We start from the raw sequence: 24,795 nt of genomic DNA, 5'->3' as shown, positions 1-24,795 counted from the left end.
TCATCGGCAGGCTGTCTGCTCTCACTGCGTCTCGCCATGACCTCGCATGAATATTCCACACAGGGAGAGTGTGAAGGAGCTGAAACTAAACCAAGGCCAGTTTGAGTTCAGCTTGGCCTCTGACGTGCCAGAGCAAACAGCAAATGTGCAACACCTGAGGATTTAAAAAACCTGAAGAGCAATTACACACCAGCCAAATGGACTGATCTGAGAGAGAGAATTGTAGAGAGAAAGAAAATGATAGACAGAGAGACATATAGAATAGAAAGAGAATAAGGAAGAATGATAGAAAATGATAAAGAAAGAATGATAAAGCTTGAGAATGAGAGAAAAGATGAGAGAATGAGAGAGATGGAGAATGAGAGAATGATGGAGAGACAGAGAATGTTGGAGCGAGAGAGACTGAGAGGAAGAATGATGGAAAGGCTGAATGAGAGAGAAAGATAGAGAGAACAATAGAGAGAGCATGTGAGAGATATAATTATAGAGACAATTAGAGAGAGGGCAGAGGGTAAGAGACGGAGAATAAGAGAGAAAGAAAATGAGAGAGCAGAGAGAGAGAGAGAGAGATAGAGAAAGGAAGAGAAAGACAGAGAGCAAGAGAGAGAGATGCTGTGATTGATGTTGTTCCCTTTTTGTTTTGAAGCTCAGCTTGGTCTCACTCAGCTCAAACTCAAACCAACATTCTCCTGCCAGCCTCCATTCACACACACCCACCCACACACCCCCACACACACAGGACATGTACAAAGGGCTGAGAGGTTGTAATTCCAGACGATTACACACAACACAACACGTTCAGCATGAGCCCGTGTTACAAATCACACCTGACTCACTCACCTGGCTACCTGCTTCAATCTGCACCACCACTGGAGCTTTTCCTTCTCTCTCTCTATTTCCTTCTTTCACACTTTCAGACTCATTGACATGCAAATCTAATCAAAGTTTATCAGTAAAGCTCTTTATACAACATCTTAACTCTGAAATCTGGTCTGTTTAGTCTCCATGATGACTTCAGTACAGACTGAATTTAGGACAGTAGCTATTACATAATAACAACTTCCAAATTTCATAATTCATAATTCCTTACTCCAAATAAGAAAACAGTATCACACAAACATCCTAACTAGACTAAACCTCCCAAATAAGGCCCTAACTTTAGCATTGAAACAGCATCTGTTTCAATTGCTTTTGCTGTGTCAGGCAGCATCATACACGTTTATGTATACTGTAAAACTTGTGTTGATAAAATGTGTGTTGATAAAATATTACGGTGATGGGGGGTGAATAAAAAGTAGGCAGAGCTGAACATGTGTCTGTTTATTAGGAGGAATAATGTTTGTGTACTTGGCTGAAGTATTTGGGAAATGGAGACCGAAATTGGGACGCGTCAACGCTCTTATACACAGCAGGGGGCGCTCACATTGTATTGACAAATTACAATTTATTTCAGTTTATTTTTGTTTTGAGCTTTTTACATTGCTAATGGTATCTAGCTAACTAAAATTTCATCGCATAACATTGGTTGCTAGGTAACAGGCATAACATTGATTATCAACCTCAATCGAGTAGTTTAGGATTTCCTAACTTGATGCTATAACATTCCAAAATTAAGGAATACAAAATTGTGAAAAATCTTGACCTGTCAGATCTTTACTTACAAAGAAAGATGTAATATGCTGCATTTCCATTGGTCTAGCCTGGCAAACTCTACTTATTGGTCTAGCATGGCAAACTCTACTCATTTTTAATGGGAGGCATCATGTCCATCATGATGATTTTGAATATAGTATCATTCAACTAATGTTTGTTGTTGACTGCAGGTGATAAACAAAAACCTCTGCTTACCAAACATGAAACTGTCCAGTTTTAATCAGCATATTGAAAAATATTACCTTAATGATATATATGCTATGTTTACTTTATAGTTATTCAAAACATTTAATCATTTATTGTGTTAATACTTACTGAAACATACCATTAAGAATTACAGTAAACTTCATTTCAATTGAGCCTAAAAATCACATCCACCTCTATAAGCTTCTCCTTCTTTCATATGAAGGAAAAAAGAAGGATGGGACTCCTCAGAAAAAATCTGCAGTGAGAACGGTGGTGGCAGTAAATCTGTCTGAATAATAAACCCAAAAGAGAAAGTCACTATCCTGATAATCTGGAGGGTGTTTTTTTTTTTTTCATTCTTTAAGATGTAAAATGTTTGGATTAAACTGTGTGGAAAACTCTCAGTAAGTCAATTAACCATCTCTAAGGTAAACTGAACTGAGCTATTGTATTTGCTAGCATTAATTTTAATGTCTTACAATAAAAAAGGTTACAGAACATAATTCAGAACATAATTGTTAACTTAAGCAACAGCTCATCTGAAGGAGCAGCCTCAGTTGTTCAAACCTCCTCCCTATTAGATCTGAAAAACTCAGGCAGCTGCTATAAATGGACTTGTGGGGCAAAGCCATTTCCCTCTTTGAAAGAAGAAAAGACACTAACATGATTAATTTGGGTTGATTTTTCAAGCCTACGATGCTCCACCCTCTCTCAATCTGCAGTACTCGTTGCGGCAGATTGGTGCGACCCTAATTGCTCACCAGCAGCTCAACACAGAATCGCATTTTATATAATCAAATAATTGGATTGATTTCCATTCTGCTGAAGGAATAGCCACTACAGGGTTTGGAAAGAGGTCAATGTAAATGGAGTTTACAGAATTGTGCTTCTAAATTTGTCTTTAAGCTTTTGGACATAGCAGTATAAACAATAAGTGGTGAGACTTGTCAGAATTTTGCAAATGGTCAGCTGAATTTCACAGGGAATAACTTATATCGCCTTGGTCCAAAGAAAAATGTGTGTCTCCAAAATACCAACTTTACAGGAGAAAGCAAAAATATTCTTGACTTTTAATGTAAGTTAATGTAAAGATGTTTTATTCTAAGTCAATGTGGAGTATCTCCATGTGTCCATTCATCTTTGACAAAATAGACAAAAATAGAGCTACATGTTTTTATTTGGACGATGTATATGTCATTATGACATGCCGACTGAATTAGGAAAGGAACTCAGCATGGCACAGCAGGTGTGCAATGTCTAGAACCAATTAAGAGTCCATGCAGGGATCAGCAGTCAAACAATAATAAAACAGAGAACATCCAAACATGGTGTAACAGGTACACCATCTATCAGTGTACGTGCCCATCCATGTGCCCATTCATCCAGCCATCTATTTAACAATAAATTAATCTATTCCTCTCTCTCTATCTCTCTCTCTCTCTCTTTCTCTCTCTCCCCCTCCTCTATGCCCGGTAACCTTTGAATGATCTTAATTGCTGCCTCCCTGTTAAACTGCCAAATCTCTGAGGGGAACAGCAGGCATGGAAAAGAGACTGTAATAATAATAATAATGATGATAATCATCAAATGCGGAAAAAGGGAGAGAGCGGAGGCTATTTGCAAGATGCAGACAAACTCATTTCCATCACAAATGCCTTGCCCAGACTTCAACTTTTCATGTCTTTTTTATTTATATAGTACGCTGCAGTGTTGTGGCCTGACAAGTTTTGAAAAATGCGGCAGAGGAAAGTGACAAAGCGGCCGGCCGTGGCTCCGGCGTGGCATCTTATTAAAGGAGGTTTATGAGCTGTCTCTGTGCATGCAGAAAACACACACACACACACACGCACACACAGACACAGAGGCTTCTGTGAACCTGATGAATGGCTGAACTAAGAGAATAGCACTTTTATTATCTGAAGTAAATCTGCTTTCAGAGAGTGTCACTGTGTTCGTAGCTTCTGTTTTACTGGGTGGCCAAAAAAAATCTACACATCACAGTTAGGGGCAAATATTAGGGCATCAGGCAAGAGAGAGTTTACAACCGTTTAGTTTTGGTTAATGAGACATATATGGGACACAATACAGATTCACCATTAATACTTGAGATTATCTATCTATCTATCTATCTATCTATCTATCTATCTATCTATCTATCTATCTATCTATCTATCTACTACTACTAATAATCATATGAGATATTATTGTGTGTGTAATATATACACACACAATAATATCTCATATGTTTATATATAGCTGCTGTCAGAACAAAACCTTGTTTGTTCAAAAGGGTAACTTTACAGGAGAAGCAAAAAGCATATTTTTCTTTTAATGTAAGTCAATAGAACCAGGCATTTTCCCAAGTCATTTTGGGTTATCTGTTTTGGTTCTTTCATCGTGAAATTTACATACTATGTAAAGGGCATCAGATATTTTCACATTGTATCAAAAAATGAAAAATATCAAAAATGGAGATATAAGGTTTTGTTCCAATAGCAGTGATACATAATAGACATGAAACATATATATATATATATATGACCCCACATCCTGTGTGTGAGTGAATGAGAGAGAGAGAGAGAGAGAGAGAGAGAGAGAGAGAGAGAGAGATGGTTACAGATGCAGCAGGATCAAAGGACTTATCAGTTTCTCACCTTTTTCACTTTGATGAAATGCGGATCAGCTCTTGAGAGATAATTACAGACAGTGTAGGCGCAGTGAGGAAAGAGGGAGAGGCAGAAACTCAGCTGTGTTACTGCTTCACTTTAGAAGTGACTTAACCATGCTCTGCCCACAAATGCACTCTTCTGTAGCTGCCGTTTTGAGGCTGGACAGGTTTTACAGCATGCTGCTGAAAACTCAGTTCAATCTAAATGTAAAAGTAAATGTACAGTTTGACTACGTTGTTAATTTTCTCATATAGACTCGGATATCCTTAAATGGGCATATTGCGGACTAGAATGAGGACATAACTTCAGAGGTCTTTCTCACCTCACAACGGTGAGCATATGGTGATGTATGGCAAGACTGATGGAGGCAATGTTGTTCCTGTTAACTTAGCTAGGTTGCACGGTTAAAACTGCTTAGACTGTCAGTACGATGTTTTTTTAAGTTGTGCTAGAGCAGGGGTTCCCATATCTTTGTGGCTTGAGATCTAGCTTTAAAAAACAGGAAGAAACACACTGGCCTCATCTTTTTAAAGCTTGAAATTTTTTTAATGCATTTAGTAGCCTACATTAATAGTGAGTAGTCAGAAAATCACAATAACCTTATTCTCAAGATTTGCACTTCATGATGTCAGCCAAGTTTATGGAGTCTGAACAACTTTTTTCTTCCTGAGTTCACTTTTAGTTGTGAATTTGTCTTGTATACTTCAAAAATGCCTGTAAAAAAACAATACTCTTTCCGCTCTGCATGGGATATTGAATGAGCATGAATGGATGAATGAATGAGTATTTTATGTAAACAATTACATTCAGACTATTCTGATGTGAAATGGTTTGTTGTAGAGAAGCCCACTGACTTGATTTCTTTACAGTGCTGGTGATAGGATGTCCACAGTGAACCTACATGTGTCTTCTGAGTTTTTATATGCAATGCTGGTGATGGTTAAACAGTGGTAAATCTACATAGAATATATTTCCTTTGGGAGCTATTTTGCTTTAGAACATCCTGCATGTACCTCTCCACCATGAATAGACTTTGAAGGACTTTAAAAGACCAAACTTTCTCAAAATGACCAGATGTCTCTGACATTAGATGGCCAAATTGTAACCATTTCATGTGATAACTTTCTGTAAGGACGCTTTTAGAGGTGGACATCTGGTTCCTTTCACTACCACTGTGAACAATGACTGTTTCTCTCGGATTTCAAATCCCCAAATGCCAAAGGGAAGCTGTATACCTTAGCTTGATGTTAATGGATGTGCTTCCTCTTCTCTTTGAGTGATTACTATGATTAAGTGTTTCCTGTAATGCTCTGTAGTTAATTGTCTGTGAAAGATTGGACAGCAGAGCAGTATGGAGACCACTAATGTGCTGCTCACCTACATAAAGGAAAATAATAAACCTTAGAGTAAAGTCTTGTTGATGTGAATGGCAGATTAAATGCAAGGTTTCAACACTGATGTTTAAAGCAAGTGCTTAAAATTGAGTTCAGACCTCCAAATTTCACCTATGCCATTCATTTCTGAGTTGATTTTTATTGGTTAAATTGGTTGATAATTGGCTGAAAATACAGTTTTCAGTTTTTCAGTCAAAATGGGAGCCATTATTAATACTAAAACATTGAGATGGAGTGTTCGGAATCAAGCTCAAATTGCAGAATGTCATCAACATAATTTTCAAGTTGGCTGATAATTGACTGAAAACACAGCAGGGATGAATTCCAGCTTGCAAATTAAAACATCATCAGCAACGTGGAAATGGGACAATTTAATTTCGTACACAGATTACAATACACAAGACCTCATACACCTAATTGCCCTTTGTCACACACACACACATACACACACACACACACACACACACACACACACACACACACACACACACACACACACACACACACCTGCACTTGTCTCATCCTACTTAATCTTTCCTCATTTCTATCTGTCTGCCTTTGTTTATCTTCTCTTGTGTGATTTGTTTCATGTTCTTTTGTTGTTCCAGTCTGTCTCTGCCCGGGTCATCTATCCTGCATTGTCTGTAGCCCCACCCTCTCATTAGCCAAAGGCATTTCTCATGTATTCTTTGCCTGTTTTTTCCCCTTGGTTTGTTCTGTTCCTTGCTTTGACGTTGTTTGTAGTGAGTTTCACTGATTCTTAGTTGTTCTGCGCAGGTGCATTTTTTTGTTCATCAAGGTACAAACAATGTAAATGTTTCCTCAAAGGTATAACAGTGGTTTTAATGTCCAGTAGTGTACCTTAAATAAGTGTTTCCAAGTGAAAAGTACATGTTTTAAAACAGAACAATAAAATAAAAAGACTGGAGACGAGACAGGGTGTGGAGTCAATACAACTTAGAAAATATAATTTAAATGAATTTTGGTACAATTATGTTCCCTGACTAAAGGTACTGTGATGTAACCTTGACAGTACCACCCCAGTGACAATAGGGGTACTGCCTAGTGATGGTTTACTATTTTTATTTCTGAAAGTGTAGTACACAGAAAGCCCCAGTTCTACATGCTGAACTTGCAAAAAAAAAATTATGTTGCTTTGGCAAACATGGACATGTGCATGAAGTAATTGTTCTTTTAGCAGCTCTAAAGGGGTGGCGGTGGTTGTGGTAGCAGGTTTGTTGGGTTCTGTTGGGTTACTGACTCCTGCACCAAAACAGTACACGATGCCTTTAACAAACAGTCATTTGGCATTCAGCCACAAGTGCACTTTGGCTTGCAGAAGCCAAAATTTCATAACTTACAGTGCACGCTATATAGGAAGTTTAATGATACTTAAAGCAAAGCTTAAACACAAACGTTTGAGTAATCAAAGACATTTAAGTGACTGTTTACTTTTTTGTATGTTACCTTGCAGTTTCACAGTAAATTATGTAGTATTCAATATTAAGTATTTAAAGAATAACCAAAATATTATACTGTAATATGGATGAGCCATTTATCTTTCAATTTGGCTGCTAGTTAGCTGATGGTTCTTCAAAGTTTCTTTATCAAAACAATGAAAGAACTGAAAGAACCCAAAGAAGCCTTTGTATCATAGAACAGTTCTTTGCAGATTGATGGAGAATGTGTTGTATATAGCATCGAAAAGGCTTCTTCTATTGTTCTAAACTTGATGTTGTTACAATTGCAGAACCGTTTTGGTGCTGCAAAGAACCCTTTTAAAAAAGTTCCACAAAGAACTATATTCAACACCTCCTCCATCAATTTGAAGCACCATTTCACCTTGCCAAGAGCCATTTAACATGCATAGAATCCTTGTTCTTGTTTCTATATAGAGCCATTGCCTTTACTAAAGACCCTATGAAGAGCTATTTTTAAGAGTAATTAAATGTAGATTAAAGAGTAAATTAAGAGTAATTGTAATTAAGTAAATATGCCAAATAATAAAATGAATTAATAAAATGAATTAAAAAAAGTTCTTACCTACTGAAACAGTTTTATAAAGACAGTATAATACATTATATTCTTCAGTTAAAATAATGCTTGTTACAATTTATTGCCTAAAGCAGCACTTTTGAAGTATGAAGAATTCTAGATATTAATTTTATGACTTCATTCCTGTGTTTCAGTAGATTGAGAGTACAGCCGATCATCAAAGCTGTATTTTTATTCACCAAAACATATGACCTTGAATGTCCTATTGCTTTCATACAGCAATTCTGCAAAATAAAGAAGGCAACAAAGATGCCTCAAACATTCTATCAAATGAGCTTTAATATTAATATAATTACAATAATAATCTTTTCCTTCTGCAAAAAGTAGTACCTTTTGGGCCACAGACTACATAAAATGTAGTATGTCAATATCAGGTTCAGCTCAGCTTTTTTCATTATTTTCCAGAAAATCTGTAAAAAAAAAAAGTCTGTAAACTGTTTTACTGCTCATCTTGTTTGCTGACTTGTAAATTTGTTTAGTCGTCTACAAATACTGACCAAAAAAGCCCATTTAGGGGCAATGACAGGTGCAGAATTTAATGTAGCCCTGCAGCCAGCACCAGCTGAATGTAAGTTCAGTTGTAGCCTAGTTTGAATGTAAACTGCCACTATATTCAGGTTTACAAGCTACTAGAATTTAACTGGTTGCACCAAGTAGCATAGTTTCAACAAAGCTTTTAATTTATGACTTAAAATTTACACACGCTTTAGTACATGTAAATTCTCTTGTAAACATCAGTTAAAATGACTGGTCAGTTTGATTGATGGGAAAGCTTGCAAGAAAATGGAATATGTTTTGGTTTGCATTGCCAACCACTTCTGCAGGATCCATTACTTGTCCAACAGACAAAAAAAAATCACAAACCAACCACAGATTTGCAACACAACAGACAGAAACAGAGATCTGAGTCCTACATTGTGTCTGGCACTGACATATTTTTCTACGAGGTCGTTCCACAACCTGGTGGTCAACTCTGTTCACAAGTCAACTGCAGAGCAATAAGACCAGCTCCATCAGTGCTCAGGTTGTGTGTGACACTGACCTTATTATCATAGAATACACAACACATTAGTTCTAAAATATAACTGACATAGGTTTAAAATATAGCTAACATTTCCTATCTGTCATTCAGCAGATTCAAATAGTAATTCCATTGCTAACGTTACTGACCTTTCATAGATAAATTGCTGTTGATATATTGTGCACGAGAACCCAGTTTGAACCCATTTTGATTACAGCAGCTGAACAGAATAAACACACAAACACGAGAGAGATGCTTTGAGGATATCGCTTTACTGGAAAACATAGTCTCTTTTTGAATAATAGTGAATACGACACTCCGTATGCAAAGTAAATGTAGCATGAAAGGAGAAATTTCACTGCGTGTGGAGATCATGCATGTAATATTTCCTGTTTATGTTGGGTGGCATTCGTGTTTGGCTGCAGAGTGATAACATCATTCTGTGTGACAGTGTTTTGATCTACGTTCACTTTATGCTCTACTAGCTAAGATGTACCATTAGCCTATGTGGTGCAACCGAAATTCTGTGCCACTAGTTTTAAACTAGCTGCTCTCAATGTGAGGTTTAGGACGGACTTTAAACTCCAACCTTTGATCGGCCTCACATTCAGCTGGTGCAATTGGCTGCCGTTTAACATCTCCAGAATCTGATCAGATGGGCTGCAGGCCACGTATTTCCACACAGTTACCTAATATTCCCATTTTCAGATTTTGGTATGTGCTAAAGTAGAACCGTAAAAGTGGGTCGTTATTTAGCAACTGGTCCACCGTAATTGGGAAACAACCTTTTTGCATCTCAAACAATCAGCCTGCGCCATAAATACATGCCTTTATACCTGCCTGTTTCATGATCTTTTTGGGGACCTACATTGTGTGCAGATTACAGCTCATTAATTCTGTGCCATGACTTAACCCTAACCTCCATTAGCATGACATTAAGCTCAGCTATAACCAAAAATATTAACCTGACCTGGATAGTAACTCTTCCCCGGATAAAAAAGACTTAGTTCATTTATTTGTTTATTTATTTGTTCATTTATAATACATTTTCTTATAACTTTGACCTTCAAAGCGTCCTTGTGGTGTCAAAGTTCTGGAGTTTTACCTTGTTTCTGAGGATAATTAAGGCTCCTTTTTGTCTCCTTAAGGGATTAAAATGTATTAAAATATCCCCTCTCTCTTTGCCTCTGCCTATTTCTCTTCATCATAGTTTTTCTTATTTATTTACCCTTTTTTTTGTTTTATGAATCAGTTCTGACACACTCAATCACTGGAATATGTAAATTAAGTGGAAACTGGGAGGTTTACATTTTGTAATAATCATTTGGAGAGAGAGAGAGAGAGAGAGAGAGAGAGCGAGCCAGGGAACAGAAATAAGCCTGAAATTGGATCCATTTAAATTGGCCTCACTAATTTTGTCAAACTTTAATTTGAGCTATTTAAATCATGTTAGTGTGCCAATTAGTTGACCTAATCTGCGCTGGCTGGAAAGCAACGAGTTATTTGTGTCTATGTTAGTAACTCTAATTCAATCTGACTCCCTTTGGCTACCAAAGACAGACACACACACACATACACAATCATATCGCCCCCCTCTGGATATTTGCGCATGGTAAGTTTATTAATTGGCCCGCCCACACGTCACCGTCACGCCTGATTGGTTGATTGCCGTCAGTTAGGTGACATCGGCAGTGTTATCAGTGAGTGTGAAGTAAGACTGACGTCCTGTACGTGGAGATTTCTTTCATTTATGAGTTTTCACGTTTAATTTTTTAGATTGAACAGGCTTTAAACTGTAGACAGAAAAGGAAGGAGAAGAAGAGAAAGACCCCATTTGTTCTTCTCGTTAAAAAGACAGACGTATTTGAACTGTAAGCAGGTCGAGTGTTTGATCATCAGACAGGTTCTAGATTCGCTCTAATTAAAGAGCTTATCCACAAACGAAACTCTGCCTTTACTCTGTGATATGAACAAACAGGATTAAGGGGGGTGGGGGGGTCTGTCTTTGCTCTCTTCTAATATGCAAGATTAAGAGAGAGAGAGAGAAATGTAGAGAGAAAAGGGAACCAAAGACTCAAAGAAAGAGAAAAATGCAAAGAAAAGGGAGAGAGAAAATGAGAAAGAAAGAAAAAAGACAGAGAGAGAGAGAGCTTTGCTTTGTAATATGAAAATACATGATTGAGAGAAAGAGTAAAAGAGGAGAGAGAAAGAAAGCAGGTGAGAAAGAGAAAGCAAGACAGCGAGAAAGAGGCATAAAAGAGAAGGGAGAAAGAAGAGAAAGAAGCTAAAAGTAAGACAAAAAGGAAAGCTAGAGAAAGAAAAACTGATGGGACAGAGAGGGAAAGAGGGAGAGAGCAAGGAGGGCTGTTTTTGCTCTCTAATATGAACAAATATGAGAGAGAGAGAGAGAGAGAGAGAGAGAGAGAACAAGAGGGGAAAAAGAGAAAGCTCAGAGACAGAATGAAAGAAAAGAGAGAGAGAACTCTGCCTTTGCTCTTTAATATGAGCAAACATGATTAGAAAGAGAGTGTGCAGACGAGGAGGGAAAAAGAAAGCAGGAGAGGAGGAAGAATAGAAGGAAAGGGAAAATGAGAGTGAGAGGTGAGAGAAGAGACAAAAGTTGAAATAAGAGGAGAAATAAGAACTTAAGAAAGAAGAGAAAAACAGAAGGAGAGAAATGTGGAAGGGGCGAGAGAGAGAGGGAGGGATGGCTGTGATATCAGTGTGGATGCGTTTGTGGTTTTAATAATCTTGAGCATTTCTTTGTCACACTGCAGTGTGTGTGTGTGTGAGTTTAAATGTCCTTTGAGGACGTTTTTTAACTGGAGGTCTCTTGCTCGTCCTCTCCTGCCCTCCTCACTTTCTCTGCTCTCATTTTCTGAATTTCTCCTCATGTCCTCTCTTCTCTGATAACCTTTTGTTCTCTGCTCAGACCTCCATCATTCCCACATTCCTTCTTCATTTGTTCTCTCCACATTCTCTCCTCTTCTCTTTCCTGGAAGCTCCTCTGAGAGTTAGAAGGTCTAGTGGAGGTGTGGAGGTGCATGCTTGATTTTCAACAAAAAACGTGGAAACCAGAGAAAACAGCGCTCATCTACAAACATTTATTTTCCTTTTTACATGAAACGAAGATTTTCTTCTGTATTCGCTTCTGTCTTTGTTTTCTGAGGTGAGGCATCTTATTAGATATTGATCTAATGCATGAAGAATGATGAGTTATATATAACACGCACAGGACATACCGTTATTACTGTCTTTACATAACTGCCGCCCCCCGCCCCCCATACACATAGTATTGTTCAAAAGTTGATAATTATTTTATACAATTTGTCTTTATCAGTGATCACATTTTTTCTTGTAGAAACACCATTTATAAAATTATTAAAATAAAATTACTGTAATTTTTTCCTATCTGATCTTATAAATGCATAAAGCACAAGATAACATACTTTTTAAAGCAAAGTTTATATACATATATACACTTCAGCTTCCTGGATGTGACCAGAAATATTTTGATAAATATCCAAAAGTCTGGTGCTTGTTATCAAATATAATTAGATGTAAGCTAATTTGGAAAATACTGCAAGGACTCAATATTAATTTGAAAAAGTATTTAAAGTAAAGAAAGAAAGAAAGAACGAACACACTTTACTTCTAATGTAAGTTTGGCCCTTTTATTTTCAGTACGTTCATTGTGAAATTTATACAGTAAGTAAAGGGCAGTAGATCCTTTCTAAGTATGTACAAAACTGAAAAAGGACAAAAATGTACATACTAGGTTTGGATATACAGTGATATGCTTATATGAGAAGGACATAGCACTGTTCTGATTATGATTTATGCAGCTGGCAGTCAAAAAAGATGAAGTCAAGAAAACAACTCCTAAACCTGACTATACATTTTAACCCTAACCCTAACCCAAGTTTGGAATCACCATTTTCAATGATATACATGTATTTTGATACATGTAAAAAGTTTCTCATGTGGTGCTTCTTCAGTGTCATAGGTTATAATGAGGAGTAGGACACTGTACAGAATGAAGAAATCATTGCTGCTGGAAGAAAACCTTTCCAGAAAACTTTATAGGACAAAGAAAGAAAGAGAGAACGTTCTTAATGTTCAATAGAAGTTCAAATATTTTCTGCCAGGTCAGCTTGGTTCATTTCTCTTGGTCGTTTTGAAGTTTTTATACAGTAAAACAGTTAAACAGTAAATGGCACTTTAAAATAAATCAATAATAATAATAAAAAAAAAGACAAAATGGAGATGCAAGAAAACGGAGTCAACAAGGGGGCATGACAAACAGAACAAGGAAGCACGTGGACGACTGGGAAGAAACACAAGCACATGGAAGTCTGGGAGGGGCCTGTCGTGACGCATGTGATGTCACAATCGGCACCTCTCTCACGCACATACAAACTCACGCACAGAGCACAACGTCTCACATGCTCACAGCTTAATGCTCAGCAGTATCAGCACATATGTTTTTTTTTTTTAAGATGGAACCTCAATTAACATAGCACTAAATTTAAGGAGGCACAAAAAAACACCACACACAGTAAACACCACACACAAAACACAACACACACTCAACACGCCCCAGAACACACACAATAAGCACACAACACACACGAAACATCACACATTAAACAGACCCATACACACATACACACATACAATTAACACACCCCACACAATTAACACACAGCACATACTCACCATACCCAACAAACCATACATAATAAACACAGCACACACACTTAATACACCCCATGCCACACACAAACACAGAACACACAGTAAACACCCCACACCACACACACACATACAATAAACACACAACACACAATTAAACCACACAAACTAAGCACATGCACACACACATGCATAATTAACACAGCACATACTCAACACACCCAACACCACACACACTTAACACACCCAACAGACAACACACACTCAACACACCCCACACCACAAACACAGAACACACATCCAACACACCCCACACAATTAACAAACCACACAAACACATGCACACACACATGCACAATTAACACACCACACTCCACACAACACACAGCACATACTCAACACACCCCACACCACACACACTTAACACACCCAACAAACACACACTCAACACACCCCACACCACATACACTCAACATAACCCACACCACACACCATTAACAGCACACATTCCACATACACCACACCACACACAATCAACACACCCAACACCGCACACAATTAACTCACCTCATAAACTCAACACACCCCAAACTACACACAATTAACACACAGCACACATTTAACACACCCCGCACTACACACAATTAACACACAGCACACACTCAATACACCCCACATCACACATACTCACACTTTTTCAAGCCAACTTAAAGTTTGTTCATTAACTTTCCCTTTTTGTTAACTTTTTAAATTAACTTTCTTATTAATCTTTTTTTTTTGATGTTGTCAAAATTTCTCCTGCTGTCTAGACTGTATAAGTTATCACTGTATAAAATAACAACAGTTTTTATTCCAAACTTGAACAGTAGTGCATGCATTTCTTGTTTGTATGACTTTCTATTAACCCCTTAAAATCCCAGGCTAATTACACTCAAAGGCTTATTACTCAGTGGCTACTGGGACTTCAATGCAAACTGGCTGGGCTATCCTTAAGTTAGAGAGTGTGTAATAAAACTTTGGGCCCTGGACATTTAAGGGCTTCATTTCATTTAAAGAATATTTAAAAGCACACCAAACTTTTAACAGTTTAGGTTGGTTAAAATTTGAGTCTCTCTCTCTCTCTCTCTCTCTCTCTCTCTCTCTCTCTCTCTCTCTCTCTCTCTCTCTCTCTCTCTCTCTCTCTCTCTCTCTCTCTCACTCACGCACCATGCACACATACACACACCACAGGGAGGATGAAAAAAGTCTTTAATTATGCTTTTGTTTTGATTTTAGCCTGAGACACAGAAGTGTCCTTGGATGTGAGTTTTTTAATGACCGCTAATTAGACATTGAGAATAATTAGTCATTCTGATCCAGTGCATATATCTCTTTCTGTGCCACCCTCTCTTTTTCATTTCAAAAGTAACAAAAGTATACCTGAGGAGTGACAGATGAGAGAGAACAAATCATGTTCTATCATCTCTTTTTCTCGTTCAACATGGTTCTGAAAAGAGAACAAAAAAGCACAGATAAACACCTCCGTCATCCTCCGCTCCCCCTGAGTCTTGTTATAAGAGGAAGGAAACTGTGCCTTTGTAAAAGAAATTAAACGAGCTACAGTTATAGAAATACAAGCAATCTCTTAACAGCCTGTCTCTCTTCACAGTTCAGCCAAGTGCACATATGGGACGGAGCTGCACTTCATCTATGTTTAATCACTGTGATGTTATACATCACCTGAGGGAGGGAGATGAGGTGAGAGGAGAGAAACAGAGAGAAAAAGAGAAAGAGGGAGAGAGACAGGTGAAAACTCAAGAGCAGGTGAGGGCAATAACTATTAACATTTACTCAGTTACAGGCACTTAATCCTCAAGTCAGGTTGTTACTGTTATTTTGCTATACTGTTAAAATCTAATAATATAATTTCATATTAAATTAAACAGGTCATTATAAAGTCCACACACTTACATTCAGTACATTAATTATGTGGAGTCCTGACCATGACATCTATATGAGCTTGATGGACGTCACATATAAAAACCATGGACATGGACTTTTCTGGGAAGCTTTCCACAAGATTTTGGAATGTGTTTGCGGGAATTTGTGTCCGTTCAGTCAAAAGAGCATTTGTGAGGCTAGGCACTGAGGGCCTAGCTCACAATCTTTGTTCCAGTTCAACCCAAATGTGTTCAATGGGATTAAGGCTCTGTGCAGGCCACGGGAGTTCCTCTACAACAAACTGGTCAAACCATGTCTTTATGGAGCTCACTTTGTGCATGGGGGCTCAGTCATGCTGGAATAGGGAAGGCTTTTCCTGGGGCTCAAACCCTGAAAACAGCCCCAGCCCATCATGCCTCCTCTACCAAACTCTACTGTTGGCACTATGCATTCCAGTAGGTAACATCGTCCTGGTATCCACCAAACCTAGATTCTTGCATCAGATTGCCAGATAGTGAAGTATGATTCATCACTCCAGAGAACGTTTCCATCGTTCCAGAGTCCAGTGGAGTGAAGGTGTGCTTTACACCATAGTAATCTTAGGCTTGTGTGAAGCTGCTTGGCCATGGAAACCCATTTCATGAAGCTCCTGAAGTACCGTTCTTGTGCTTATATTGCTTCCAGAAGCATTTTGAAACTCTGTAGTAAGTGAAGCAACAGAGGATAGGATATTTTAATTTTTTTATTTATCGGCTGAAATCCAGGTGTCTTTACTGGATGTCCTGATAAATTTTAATCTAATATAAGATATCATTTGATGCTTTTTATGGCCACTTGAAAAATCTGTTAACCTCTGATAATGGCAGTATTAGTGTGCTTGTTAACACACCCATTGTTTCAATGAAGTAGTAGTACTTATGCATATGGGTTTAAACTACTATATTCTGTTACTACTATGAGCCAGATTAGGGCAAATACAGAAGGGCAAACGGAGCTAGGGGTTTAATTAGGTAAAACACACTAATCTCTACCTGTGGCGGTCAAACAGTGAGGAATGAAGGAAGCGAGTGATTCATTGAACGGATAAAGACGATAAAGAGGATAAAGAAGAGAATAACAGGAGGAGTGACAGCCAGCACATGCCTGAGCTGCTGCTGTGCTCTGTGTGATTACACATTGTGAGGATTTGAGTTGCAAAATCACAGTTTAATGGTGTATGATAGGTTTCACCACTCTGCAGTCGACAGTTGCTGACACAGAAGATCAAACAGCTTCAACCATTATTTAGCTTCAGCACTCTGTTCCATCACATTCTGTTAAACTCCCTCACGTTTTTTTTTGTCATTATCTATATGTACCTTTTACCGGAGAGAGAAAAATAACATTACCGCAACTGACAATGGTATTTAACGTAACGAGACAGAGAGAATAACAGAAAAATATATTCAGATCTATACATAGATAAACAATAGTTATAAGATGAGCTATAAGTTATAAGAGGAGCAATAGATGAGTTATAAGAGGAGCAATAGATATGTAGAAAAAGATGGAAACAAAGAGAAAGACAAAAGATCGGTAATAAGTGGGTAATATTATGGTAGTATCTTGGTAATGAGTTGTATTTATGCACAAATTAAATATCAATTTCATAGTTGTTATGAAATAATACAATGGTAACAAGTCAGTGATAAAATGGTAAAATCATGGTAACAAGTTGTACTTACCAAAATATTACTTGTGTACTTTCCAGTTCATAATGAATAACAAGCTGGTGTTTGGAGTGATAACAAATTTGTAATGAGATGGTAAAATAAAGGTAACAAGTTGTTTTAACCTAAAAAATCCATGTACATTTGTTAGTCATTAAAAATTGAGAAGTTAGTCATTGTAGTGGTGGTCAGTAATAGAATAGTAAAGTAATGGTAATGAGTTGAACTTACCATGAAAATTCATACACATTTTCTAGTTCTTAGTAAATAATAAGTCAGTCACTGTAGTGATGACTAGTTGATAATAAAGTGGAAAAATAAGGGTGACAAACTTTTAATTGTCCATCAATCAAAAGGGCAATAATATTATCCCAAGATGTAGTTTTGCTGAAATGATGTGGGTTTAGTGCTGTAAAATACTTTCACTCATTTCTACTTTGTTTCTTAGCTGTTATGTCTTTAAGTGGTCAGGGGCAGGATGGTGTCATATGCTGTAATTACAGTGAAGCTAAAAGTCAAGTCAGCTTTATTGTCAATACTACAATATGTAAAGGACATACAGTCTACTGAAACTGTGCTACTCTCAGACCCCAAAGTGGAACAATAACATTAAAAAAGACAGTAAAAAGAAAGTGTGAATTTAAATAGACACTAAAAAAAACACTAAACAGTAAACGTAAAAATAAACATTAATTATAGAAAAATAGAATAATAAAAATAATATAAATGTAAGAGATCCTGAAATGAACACTAAAGTGACATAAGGCATCTAACTTCATGTAATAGCATCAGCTCTGCAAAACAGTCTGGGTAACTGCACTGAAACAATGACTAAATTACTGCATTAGAATCTCTCATGGTTGTTCTACTACTTTACAAGTGAACTTACACAAGAATAGATGAGGTAAATGTACTGAGATTACACAGAATCAGGGCTGGAAAATGCAACATCACATGTTCGCTTTGTGTTACCTTTCAACAGAATACTGTTACTCTGTTATAAAGCACAGATCTGACAAATATCATAGAAGCCAAATTTGCTCACTAGTGGGTTAAATGGTTAAATTCAACTGTGCTCGGTCAGTTTTGACCTATCATTAGCATTAAATCCCACACTAATCATCCAACAATCCTAGCAATTAGATTCACTTAAATGCTGCCACCTAGCATAGCTAAAAAGCTAATGTTTTGCTAGCTAGCTGAACTTTAATGTTAAACGCTACCATAATAACCGACAGCAACACAATATGTACTGAAACTTTAAGATATGCACAATGCAATACACTGCATGTCACTCACTCTTCAAACTCTCTATCACCCCATTATCTGGTACCCTCGCTAGCTGGGTGGTCAACTTCACTCGCAATTTCTGCTCAGGTGACTTTAATCTGGCATGCGCAGCGCGTCCTCGGGGTCCTCGCTCATGAATACAGTCCTAAACGCTGTCCAATGCAAACATCCCCATGGTTGAAAGCTGCTGATAATAAGATGAAAATATGACTCTTGCAAGAACATCAATGCACAAGGTGGCAAGGGGGAAAAAAGATGCCATCCATTTACATTTACGGCATTTAGCAGATGCTCTTATCCAGAGCAACTTACAAGAAGTGCTTTGTCTATCTAGAGAACGTATCTTTGCTAGTTACCAGTAGGTTAGAGAGAAAGACAGTCCTGAGCTCAGTGTAAGTCAGTGTAGATACCCAGAAAAAAGGACCATCCACTGGTTGCAGAAAGCAAAACTACTGTCCAACACAAAATTGTGTGTATTATGTGCAAGGTGGAGGAAAATGTGGAGAAGCAGCACTAAGGATGGATACAGATGGTAAGTGTTGTCACATAACACAAATACATAGAAGAACTAATATTATTACTGGACTATAGAGAAATTATTGTAATGCTCAGCTAGTGCACTTGTTCATGTTCCTGTATGTGTATGTTCATGTCTTATAATGTTAGACTTTTAAAATTGGCAAACAAATACTATTCAGGGGCTATCTAACCTGTTTGCTAGCATATTTAGGTACAAATACTATTAAAACGGGATGCATTGAATTTGCTTTGTTCAAATGTACCTCATTTCCACAATAATTTATATATATATATATATATATATATATATATATATATATATATATATATACACACATTTCAAGGAAAGATAAAATGGTTGTATAAAGATATGCATGGTATGGTTGAGTTTTCTCCATCAATTAACTAATTTCTGAGCATTTTGTCAGATCTGTGCATTATAAAAGAGTAACAGTACGACGTGGTGGAGCCATAAGGTGGATACACGTGCTGAGATAAGCCAGTTTAATTCAGGGTCGTGGTCGAAATGGTCCAGGTTCAAATAGCCAACACGGAATGCGGGTCAGACATGACAAAAGAACATAAGCAAAACAAACACCAAACACTTCAATCAGTACATGAAACATAAAACACAATCAGCACATACAGACAGCACGTCACACAAGTATACAGCATAATCAAACACACAAAGACCAACACAGACCGGGGCAAATATGGGGCTTATATAACACAAGGGATCACAAGACACAGGTGGAAAACAGGTTGAAACAATCAGGGGCAGAGTCACAAAACAAGGGGGCAGGACTGTGAAAACCAAAACAAAGAAACACGTGGACGACTGGGAAGTAAACAAAAAGCACATGGAGGAGTGAGAGGAAGCCAATCGTGACAAACAGTATTTTGTTGAAAGGTAACACAAAGGGAACATGTGATGTTGCATTTTCCAGCCCTGATTCTGTGTAATCTCAGTACATTTACCTCATCTATTCCTGTGTAAGTTCACTTGTAAAGTAGTAGAACAACCATGAGAGATTCTAATGCAGTAATTTAGTCATTGTTTCAGTGCAGTTACCCAGACTATTTTGCAGAGCTGATGTCATTACATGATGTGAGATGGAGTATGTGGGGGAAAAAAGATGTGAAAACAAGTGAATTAGTGTTTTACAGCACTAAAACCACATCATTTCAGCAAAACTACTGCTTTGTTTTTGGGCTAATAACCCTAATATTATTGCCCTTTTGATTGATGGGCAATTAAAGTTTGTTACTGTTATTTTTCACTTTATTATCAACTAGTCAACACTACAGTTATTGACTTATTATTTACTAAGAGCTAGGTAAGTTCAACAATTACTAACGTCGTTATTTTTAATGACTAACAAATGTACATGTAATTTTTAGGCAAGTACAACTTGTTAACTTTATCAGAGTGCTTGAAAAAGCACTCTATTGTTATCCCTCATACTTCTTATTCTTCTTCCACACTTTTCTGTGATTAATACAGCCCGAACCGCTTAACGTACAGACTCTGTTCAAACTGCGTTTCAAAGGTCTTGGCGCTGTGACTTGTGCTGTGTATTTTTGGAGTCGATCGGATTGGTAGTTTTTAATAAAATCCAGTTTAAAATTTAAAAACCTCCCATAAGAATGAATGGTGCAATGTTCTAGAGCTTCAAATTCTAACTGACATCGATGATGTCACAGCAGGCCACTCAGTCTCAGACCCAGCTGATCACGTAGGGAATCTGCTTTAAAATCCTTAAACTTTCACCTAGAAACTCCATTTTTAAATGATAGAGAAACTTGTCCTTTCTGAAACCTCAAAATATCTCATCATTTTATCAGTTAGCTTCAGAGTTATGAGCATTTGTTTGGCTCTAGGCACAGAAAACTGCCCCATTCACTCCCATGTAAATTTCTCAAAATCAGAATCTGCTTATTTCAAGATTCTCTGTGTTTAACTCGTCATAACACAGACATTTTCTTCTCAATACATACAACATTACACCACTACCTAATCCTCAAGGGGTCTTATCTCACACCATCTATCCGGTTAAGTGATAGAGTAAACATTTCCCGAGTTATGACGGTTTGTTCAGAGGGTGCAAATCAGTCTCAAACAAGGCTTCTCCACAAAGAGCTGCGTAATAACAGAGTGACAGTTAATTTGAATGACCCCCCACCCGACTTCTCCCCTCAAACACATACATCTCTCCCTCTCACACACACAACACAGACACCACACAGACACACACAAACAGACACATACCTAAGGAGGTGTTGTTCACCTACACAGAAACACACACACACACACACACTTGCAGCTCTTTTCAAGCACTCTTGCATTTCCTTCAGGAAATGCGCATCTAGTTACAAATTTGTTATTACGACAAACACCGGCTTATTATTCATTATGAACTGGAAAGTATGCAAGTAATATTTTGGTAAGTATAACTTGTTACCATGATTACACCATTTTATTCCTGACTTGTTACCACTACAATTACCATTGTATTATTTCATAACAACTATGACTTATAAATTGACATTTAATTTATGCATAAATACAACTCATTACCAAGATAGTACCATAACATTACCCACTTATTACCAATCTGTAAAGTGCTACCAATAAAAAACACAGATGAATACAGGCTATAGAAACAATATAGATCAATAAATTCATCCATTCTCTAAGCCGCTTCTCCCTCAGGGTCGTCAGCCTATCCCAGTAGTCATCGGGCGGAAGACAGGATACACCCTGGGCAGGTCGCCAGTCCATTGGAGGGCATCAATAAATTTATAAATACATCTAAATACAGATACAGGCAGACTTACAGACAGACAGATAGATAGACAGATAGAAGGAAGGATAAGTAGAGATGCTAAATCTATAGATAGATAGATAGATAGATAGATAGATAGATAGATAGATAGATATCTGCCTCGTGCCATTCATATAATGAGAGACGGGAGAGAGATACATTAGATTTTCTCTCTGCTACTGAATGTATTTTATGAAACAGTGAATGGCATCACTATGAGTCAGTCTCTAAAAACATTTTCCTTTCATCTCACAGGATGACTGTGGAAAAGAAAACATTCATTCGTGCATGTCATCTTCCCTCACAAGAACACCGTGTACTCAAGTTACAGCGACATTCTTCTTCATAAATCTGTGATCTTTTATGGGTCCTGCACAAATGAATAATCATTCATATCCTAGTAGTACACTTGCATTATTCAACCGCTTAAGGTGTGTAAAACAATGCTGTACAAAACTGGCATTTAGTGGAAGCAGATAGTCATGCTCTGTACCAGTGATGTCATTTAATGTTGTGCATGTTTCATTCAGCCTGATATCACTTTGAAAGACTTTAACAGGTGTCTGGTACAAGTCATTGCAAACCATTGCAGACCAGAGTGCCATGCACCATAGAAAAGTCACACACTGCCACTGAACATGCCATTTGCTGCCCTGGCTTGCTGTTTTCTGCTATGCACCATGTGTCCAAAAGTATACAGCCATGGTATATTAACTGGTATATTCAACTACTTTAAGTTGCACCCATTGGATTCCGAGCACTGTTCAATTTCTTAGCGTATCACAGCATTCCACACAACATAACCACATTATATTCAGGCCTTATAGAAACTACAGAGAGCTTAAAATATGCACTAAGAAAGGCAGCCAGTCTAAATGGACAAATGCTAATGACAAGTTAGCTACTTTAGCCAGCTAACTATTCTAACCTCTCAGCATCTTTAAGCTCAAAAACAGCCAGCCTGTGAAGAGGTAGTAAACTGATGTCAAGTGTGATATGTGATGGTGAACAGTTTATTTCACTCAATTTATATGAGGAGAGTGTAAAAATGAACTTAATCCTAGCTTGTATCAAATCTCCCTGCTGGCAGTTTATAGCAGCATGTCCAGTGTGCAGTTGCCTTAACGTCACCATGCTGAATGCCAAGCATGATCCAGAGCATTAACATTTAAATTTGATTTAGATTTGACTTGATAGACTGCTTCCAATTTGTTTGATGGGGATTTTTTTGAACAGTGCAATATTGTGCAATTTGGTGTTCGACAAGGCTCTGTTTTAGGGCCCTTACTGTTTCCCTTTTTTGAAACCCCCTGATATGCATTCTTGCAAACTCAACTTGTAACAGTGTTTGCCACCTCCTCCCTGCCCCTTCTTCATTAAACACCAACAAGATAGTTTATGGACTGACCTGGCAACATGTATACAGCCCTTGTTTGACATTGTGCAGTGTCTGCTGCATGAGCTGTGTTCCTTTTGGTGTTTTCCTATGTTTTGATCCTTGCTTTTTTACATGGTTGGTGCTTATGGATTTGCCTTGTATGTACCTGTCTGCCTGTTTCTTGATGGCTGCTTGTGATGACTGTGAGTTGCCTGTAATAAAAATAACTCTGCACATGCATCCTGATTGTGAACCCCATTTGTTACAGTGATACAATTAAAGATAATAGAAGATTGTTTGGACATATGCACATATTTTCATAATTTGGAACATATACACATAATTGAATACTTTTTGTTTTTTCCCCTTATGTAATCAATCACATTGCAGTGCAGATGAACCATGACTTATCACAAACTTCACTAACCACAGCTTAATGCTGCCATTAGATCCAGCTGACATAAAAGCTTTGCTCAGCTATATCCGAGAGATGAGAACATTAATTACCCTGAACTGGAAATTGCTCTCCTTCAGCATCATAAGAGAGAGGCTTTAACAATTGTCCTGGCTTCAAATTCTTGCATGAAGCTCTAGATTTTCTTTTAAAATGATACTCCAGCTGGAGATCAGCACCCTTCCGCTCTCACGTGGACATTTGCCGGAGTGAGCTGACTTCTAATTTGCTTTTTAATGGTGACAGTATAAAGCTCTGATATGAAAGGCTTACCATAGCCTCATGCACTTTCTTTGAAGTTCACCACTGCGCAAGTTAAGGCAATAGAAAATGAGGTAGGGCTCTCAGAAAGTGTTAAGGACTCTCTATGATATTTTAAAAATGTCTGTCTGTCTTCTCTTTAACGACTGCAAATAATTTGAGCTTACAGATCACCTGCTGGCCTGCTTTCTATATGAATGGTCACACAACTCTTTGAAATATTTGAAGGCCAACGCACAATTATATTTTTCATTTAAAGAACATTAGGGAGCTGATGTGTTTTCCACTAGCTACATTCAGGGTGCAATTTTAAGCAAATTAGATTTATGACTATTGCAACTGTACTAATAGATAATCATGTAATCATTCAGTCATATGGAGTTCATATTCATTGTTCTGCATGTGGTGCCTCATTCTCTTATTGTAAAAGATGCTGCAGTAATATCTATGTTTGACACAGCCTGCACAGATTCTTGTTTTAGAAACCACTTAAAGAAAAAATGCACTTCAGATGTTCCAGACATAAACTTTGACCAGACATAACTGTTTTATGCTATAATCTTAAAGGTGCCTTTTCTTCAAAGCAGGGCTCAGCAAACTTTATCATGCCTGGGACCTACGTACAGTATAGAGGTGATGTTTAGGAAGTGAAATAAGTCCAACTCAAACAATCTTCAAGTTCTTGAATATTCAGCCCATTTTTTCACTTATTTTCTATATTATTTATCCTGTCAATCAACAAGCACACCGTGATAAAAGGTTGAAA

At 37.5% G+C, this 24,795-nt stretch overlaps 1 long non-coding RNA gene and 1 pseudogene across 1 annotated transcript; both read left to right on the top strand.

Annotated features, from left to right (window-relative positions):
• LOC108424944 overlaps positions 1 to 24,795 on the top strand; it is a 409,614-nt pseudogene that overhangs the window by 311,690 nt on the left and 73,129 nt on the right.
• On the top strand, positions 15,434 to 23,554 carry LOC119263860. The gene is made up of 2 exons (XR_005130566.1): positions 15,434 to 15,476; positions 22,192 to 23,554. It is a non-coding gene; the product is annotated as an uncharacterized LOC119263860 (long non-coding RNA).

This window comes from Pygocentrus nattereri, chromosome 8 (genome assembly GCF_015220715.1).
Source record: "Pygocentrus nattereri isolate fPygNat1 chromosome 8, fPygNat1.pri, whole genome shotgun sequence".
NCBI classification, from domain to species: Eukaryota; Metazoa; Chordata; class Actinopteri; order Characiformes; family Serrasalmidae; genus Pygocentrus; species Pygocentrus nattereri.
The sequence above is the reverse complement of the archived record's forward strand: the minus strand, read 5'-3'. Positions and strand labels throughout refer to the sequence as shown.